This window comes from Symphalangus syndactylus, chromosome 9 (genome assembly GCF_028878055.3).
Source record: "Symphalangus syndactylus isolate Jambi chromosome 9, NHGRI_mSymSyn1-v2.1_pri, whole genome shotgun sequence".
Lineage (NCBI taxonomy): Eukaryota > Metazoa > Chordata > Mammalia > Primates > Hylobatidae > Symphalangus > Symphalangus syndactylus.
In genome coordinates, this window is record NC_072431.2 from 125,645,001 (window position 1) to 125,650,956 (window position 5,956).

Consider the following 5,956-nt stretch of genomic DNA (forward strand, 5'->3'; position numbering starts at 1 on the left):
AAAGGAAACAAAACTTTTTTGTTTGTTTGTTTATTTCAGGCTACCTCCCTCTGTGGAATCCCCTCTTCTGCATCGTCTTTCACTCCTCTTTCATCAGGTCACAAATGCCACTATTCCATCCTTAGTCCTTTGTCCAAAATTGCCATTTTCACCCTGAGTTGGCATCTACGATGATGCTCACACTATCTCTTGTTCCAAAATGGTCCTTTCCTACACATCAACAAAATGTCCTCTCTGGGGTACCTGTACTGGTGGATTTTGATTTGATTGAAATAACTCACACTAGGGTCTGAATAATAGACTTAAGGGCATAGTGGTGGTGGGGAAGCTTCCGTGAAGTTATTGCCACTATCATTTTTTTAAAGACAGATGATTCCTCTGTGTACGTATGAAGAAGACTTCTTGGTGCTTGCTTTTTTGTTTTTTTTGTTTGTTTATTTTTGTTTGCTGTAGGGGTCGGAAACACAATTGGATACAGACGAGGTGGGGCAGGCCGCATAAATGGGTTAAACAGGCAGAGTTAACAATGGGAGGGTAGAGGCTGTGATGACCTGGAGAGGGACATTTATGTTAAACAAGAACAGCTGGAGCTGTAGGCGGCTCATGAGCTGCCTTTACGTATGAGGCTTGTTATTTTACAGAACACCCTCACTGCCTCTCCTACATGTGACTGTTGAGGAAAATGCATGGGATCGGCATTGTCTTATGGCCCACGGCTCTATTGGATCCATCCCCGCCACCTCTACCAGTGTCCTGTACCCGCACCCCACAAGGTACAGAGGGAAAAGAGATCATTTCCAGAAAGAGACAGAATTTTAAGGGAATCCACCCTGTACTTATCACATTTTTCTCCCAATTACTCTTTCTCAGATTTTTATCCAATATTGCAGAATCAAAATTTTCCATGTTAGTGCAAAACTTGTAAGCCTTTACACCTATTCAGAGAAATAACAGAAATGACAGGCCTGGAGCAGTGGCTCATGCCTGTAGTCCCAGCACTTTGAGAGGCCAAGGCAGGTGGATCACTTGAGCCCAGGATTTCAAGACTATCCTGGGCAATATGGGGAAACCCCACCTCTACAAAAAATGCAAAACTTAGCTGGTTGTGCTGACGTGTGCCTGTAGTCCCAGCTACTCAGGAGGCTGTGGTGGGAGATGAGCTTTGGGAAGTTGAGATTGCAGTGAGCCAAGATTTTACTACCACTGCACTCCAGCCTGGGTGACAGAGTAAGACCCTGTCTCAAAAAAAAAAAAAAAAAAAAAAAAAAGAATGACGATGCTGGAACTTTGGCATAATAAATTCAAATTAAAATATTTGAAAATAAAATTTCAGCACAATATCCATTTCTACCTCCGTTCTTTGTCTTATTTGTAAGCAAATCACATAAACAACCTGATGTTTCCAGTACCTTACCAAATTATCCAGTATATTTCAATATCCCCATTTCTTAACTGCCTTATAATTATTGCTTGATTTATTAAACAGAAGACTGATTGAATCGAGAATCGTTGACTTTTCTATGCCAAAAAAAGTTGACTTCTATTAAAGCATATTCTCTGCAAGACTTAATGTAAACTGGATTTCAAGAAAGTGCAGAAGTGGGAGTATATGGATTTATTGTGAACTTTTATTTGTGAAACTGCTGAGATTGTTTCATAATCCAGCAAAGTAACCAGTTCCAAATTAGTGTTCAGATTAGATAATGATAACTCAAACATATCTCGCCCTATTTGTAAACATAAGCACTGTTTTCCATTCCAGAGTTTTCAGAAAAATGCAATATTAAGAAGTGTAGGGTTAAACCTAATTTTAATTGTCCTTTCTATCCTATTGACATCATAGGCAGGGTAAATGAAGGGAAAGTAAGTAATAGTTGCCTTTGCTTTCTTCTTTTGGAAGAAACATATACAAACTAGAAAGTAATCAATCACCTTTAATGAACCCAAATATGAATATTTTAATGTGTGTAACAAAGCCTGGAAAAAGCAAGAATCATATTAAAATTAGGGGGGAAAACCCAAAAGATAAAAAAAATGTAAATAACATTCTTGGGCAGTAGGAAATAAGACCACAAATTTTTTTATAAACCTATCAATTTTACATTTTAGTTGTAGCTCCACAATCATCACAGAATTATAGCTAGCTCTTAACTAATTAAATAACTGATCAGACAGAATACAGTAGAGATGAAAGAATTCTTAAATGTTCCTGACTGTTTTTCTGATACATTTGTCTCCTTCACAAATATACATATATCTTCAGTTTTCCTGAGAAGTTCCAATAATGTCTGCTCTTATCTCTAAAATTAACTTAATTAAACTTGGAAGCACGTTTAACTTTATGTCCTTGTAAAAATTTAGCATAGAAGATTATTATTTAAGCAGAAAAATACCCAAATATATTTTGAGGTTTGGAATAAAACGTATACCACCAAATCCAGAAAGTACTGGAATCTTACCTGTGAAGACACAAACCCACTGTTCTGGTGGAGATCACATTAATATTCACATTGATCTCTTGCCTGGGTAGCCTGAAATCAAACTACGTGCAAGCTTATGTCCTCTCTGGGAATACCTATCAAATCATGAGCGTGTTACCTGAGCCAGTGCCATCCACGTGGGCTGCCCTGGCTTTGGTGGGTCTCCCCTTCCTGCTCTCTGTTGATGCAGCGCCATTCCCACAGGCTGCCTCTCTGGTAAAAAGCCCCAGTGCACATTCTCTGTGGAGTTTAAAGGAAGGTTGTGAGGAGAAATAAGTCAAATTAATAGCACATGTTAGACATCACCAAGCCGCCAATGTCAAGATTTTCCTATTAACAGTAACAAAGGTCCATCGCAGATGATGCTAGAGGGCAGGAAACAGTTCAAATAAGAGGGAAACAGTTTTGTTGGCAGCAATGTAAGAGTAAATGGAGTTACCATCTGTTGAATTATTACTGAGTCATGCCCTGGGCTAAGTCTTTTACTTGTGTTATCTTATTTAATCTTCATAAGACTGATAAAAGAGAAGCATACTGATAATACTCTTATTTTACAGACGAGAAAACTGAGGCACAGAGAGATGAAGTGATTTGTCCCAACAAATAGCAAGAAATAATAGATTTAAATAGCATCTGACTAGCAGACCTAAACTGCTTAACGTATGTCTTAAAATTTGGTCCAATGAAGTATGTGCTTTTTTTTTTTTTAAATATTATAGAACTTGAAGATTTCAGAATTCTCTTAACTCCAAAGTTTAATTACAAAGCAAAGCAACCATTGATCTCTGTTTTCTAGGATTTGTGTGATGTGTAATAGTTTGGTCACCAATTTCAATTTCAAAATTACACACCTCAATACATTTTGGTGAAGGTGGGCATTCAAAACTCAGTATATTGTCAGTTATTCTACCACCATATTTTATTTTATTTTATTATTATTATATTTTAAGTTTTAGGGTACATGTGCACAATGTGCAGGTTTGTTACATATGTATACATGTGCCATGTTGGTGTGCTGCACCCATTAATTCGTCATTTTAGCGTTAGGTATATCTCCTAATGCTATCCCTCCCCCTCCCCCCACCCCAAAACTGTCCCCCGAGTGTGATGTTCCCCTTCCTGTGTCCATGTCTACCACCATATTTTTAAACTTAATTCATCACTGGGCTTTTAGTGAAACAACAGAGTAATAGCTATAATTTATTAAGGACTTATTACTGTGGGTTAGGACATGTGCTTAATATTTTACAGCCAGTATTTTAAATTAAATTCTCAAAAATAAGCACGATCATTTCCATTTCACAGATGAAAAGAGAGAGATTCAGAGATTAAGCAATTTACTCCAAATTCACGCATTATTAATATGGTGGACCCAAGATTCAAACCCAGGTGTACCTGAATATGAAAGCCATGAACTGCAGTGTGGGATGCTATCTTGTGACTCTGGTTAAGACCTGGTTCGGGTAGGTGACCAGGTCTCTCGCTCACGATGTTCTCACAGATCTGAGGATTGTGAGAATGCCTCAGATTGCTTTGTGCCCTTGTGAAAACTAAAGCATCCAGAAGTCACAGGACAGAATTATAGCACGTGTAGTGCTCTGCATTCTTCAAGCCTAACCTTCTTCAGAGGCAAGAGGAGCACAGAGCCAATACTAGCTCTGCCTTGCCCCATGGCTTTGCAGGTACCCCAGATTTGGAAGTAGCTTCATGTGTTCACCAAGAGACGTTGGTGGTTAACTGTTGGCCCAGAAGCCTAATTATGATGAAAGTGGGCTTCCAGGCCTCAACAAGTTTTCTTTCACCGTAGGTGCCCTGAGGAGAAAGGAGGGGTTTTGGGTATGGACTTATTGTTTGAGCCTGCCGTGCAGGTGCAGGTGCCTGCTGCAAAACAATGAAATCCATTGATGGCGATGCCTGGCCCTGCACATGCCAAAGCCAACGCATATTGCTCTAGGCAGGTATGGAAGTCAACAGTGAGGCATACCCAGGTGGGGGTTCGGGATCTCAAATGGCCTGCTCCTCAGAGCTGACAGAATTAATCATGGCCACGCTGGAGAGCAGACTACCTACAATATATCGAAAAACTGATCTGTGAGTTCGGACACATACACCAGCGTCAAAGCTCTGGCATTGGGATAGATGCATCTATTTTCAGAAATTTCTCCACAAATGGAGAACTGTTTGTCTTAAAGGTGGGAAATTACATGTATTTTACTATTTTAAAGAAGGTATATCTGAATTGCCTTTCCTGCAAAAGAGGAAAAGGAATCCTATGAACATCTTTGGATTTCTTTCTTTCTTTCTTTCTTGAGACGGAGTCTCACTCTGTTGCCCAGGCTGGAGTGCAGTGGTGCCATCTTGGCTCACTTCAACCTCCACCTCACAGTTCAAGTGATTGTCCTGCCTCAGCTTCCCGAGTAGCTGGGACTACAGGCACACACCACCACTCCCAGTTAATTTTTGTATTTGTAATAGAGGCAGGGTTTCACCATGTTGGCCAGGATGTTCTCCATCTCTTGACCTCATGATCTGCCCGCTTCAACCTCCCAAAGTGCTGGGATTACAGGCGTGAGCCACCATGCCCAGCCTATTTCTTTCTCTTTTGTTTTCTGAGGAAATAAATACAGATAAGAGGGTAAAATATACCTTAAAAAAAAAACATTTCTGTGATTTTTCAACGAGGAATTGTTAAGTGCCTTATTTCACATGGCTAAGCTTCATCTCCAGACTTGACACTTTTGCAAATCGAAAGCTTATAAGCAGAGGCCACAGACATGGAAATACATCCAGCCAACTAGAAAGGGGTGGAGTATAGGAGTGTAGTCCAGTCTTGCTTTGAAACACTCTTGAGAGAAAGATCATTTATGAAACACGAATCTCATACAATCTGGCACTACACAGTGTCTTGGACATCAGTTTTTCAGGCTTCTTGAATTCCAACTTAGGGAAGATAGTTCACTTTTAAGCAGGAGCCAAGATGGACCATTTTCATTTTCTGATAAAATCTTTTTTTTTTTTTTTTTTTTTTTTTTTTTTTTTTTTTTGAGACGGAGTCTCGCTCTGTTGCCCAGGCTGGAGTGCAGTGGCGCAATCTCGGCTCACTGCAAGCTCCGCCTCCCGGGTTCACGCCATTCTCCTGCCTCAGCCTCTCCGAGTAGCTGGGACTACAGGCGCCCGCCACCACGCCCGGCTAATTTTTTGTATTTTTAGTAGAGACAGGGTTTCACCGTGGTCTCGATCTCCTGACCTCGTGATCCGCCCGCCTCGGCCTCCCAAAGTGCTGGGATTACAAGTGTGAGCCACCGCGCCCAGCCCATTTTCTGATAAAATCTTATTAACAACAACATGCCAGCACTAGGATTTGCACTGGGGACACAAGAGGAAGCAAAATCGGCCCAAGCTTTCTTTTTCTTCGGCTCAGCGCAGGGCTGCTAATGAGTGTTTCCTGGTTAAGCAGAATCTGAGAGCAACTCGAG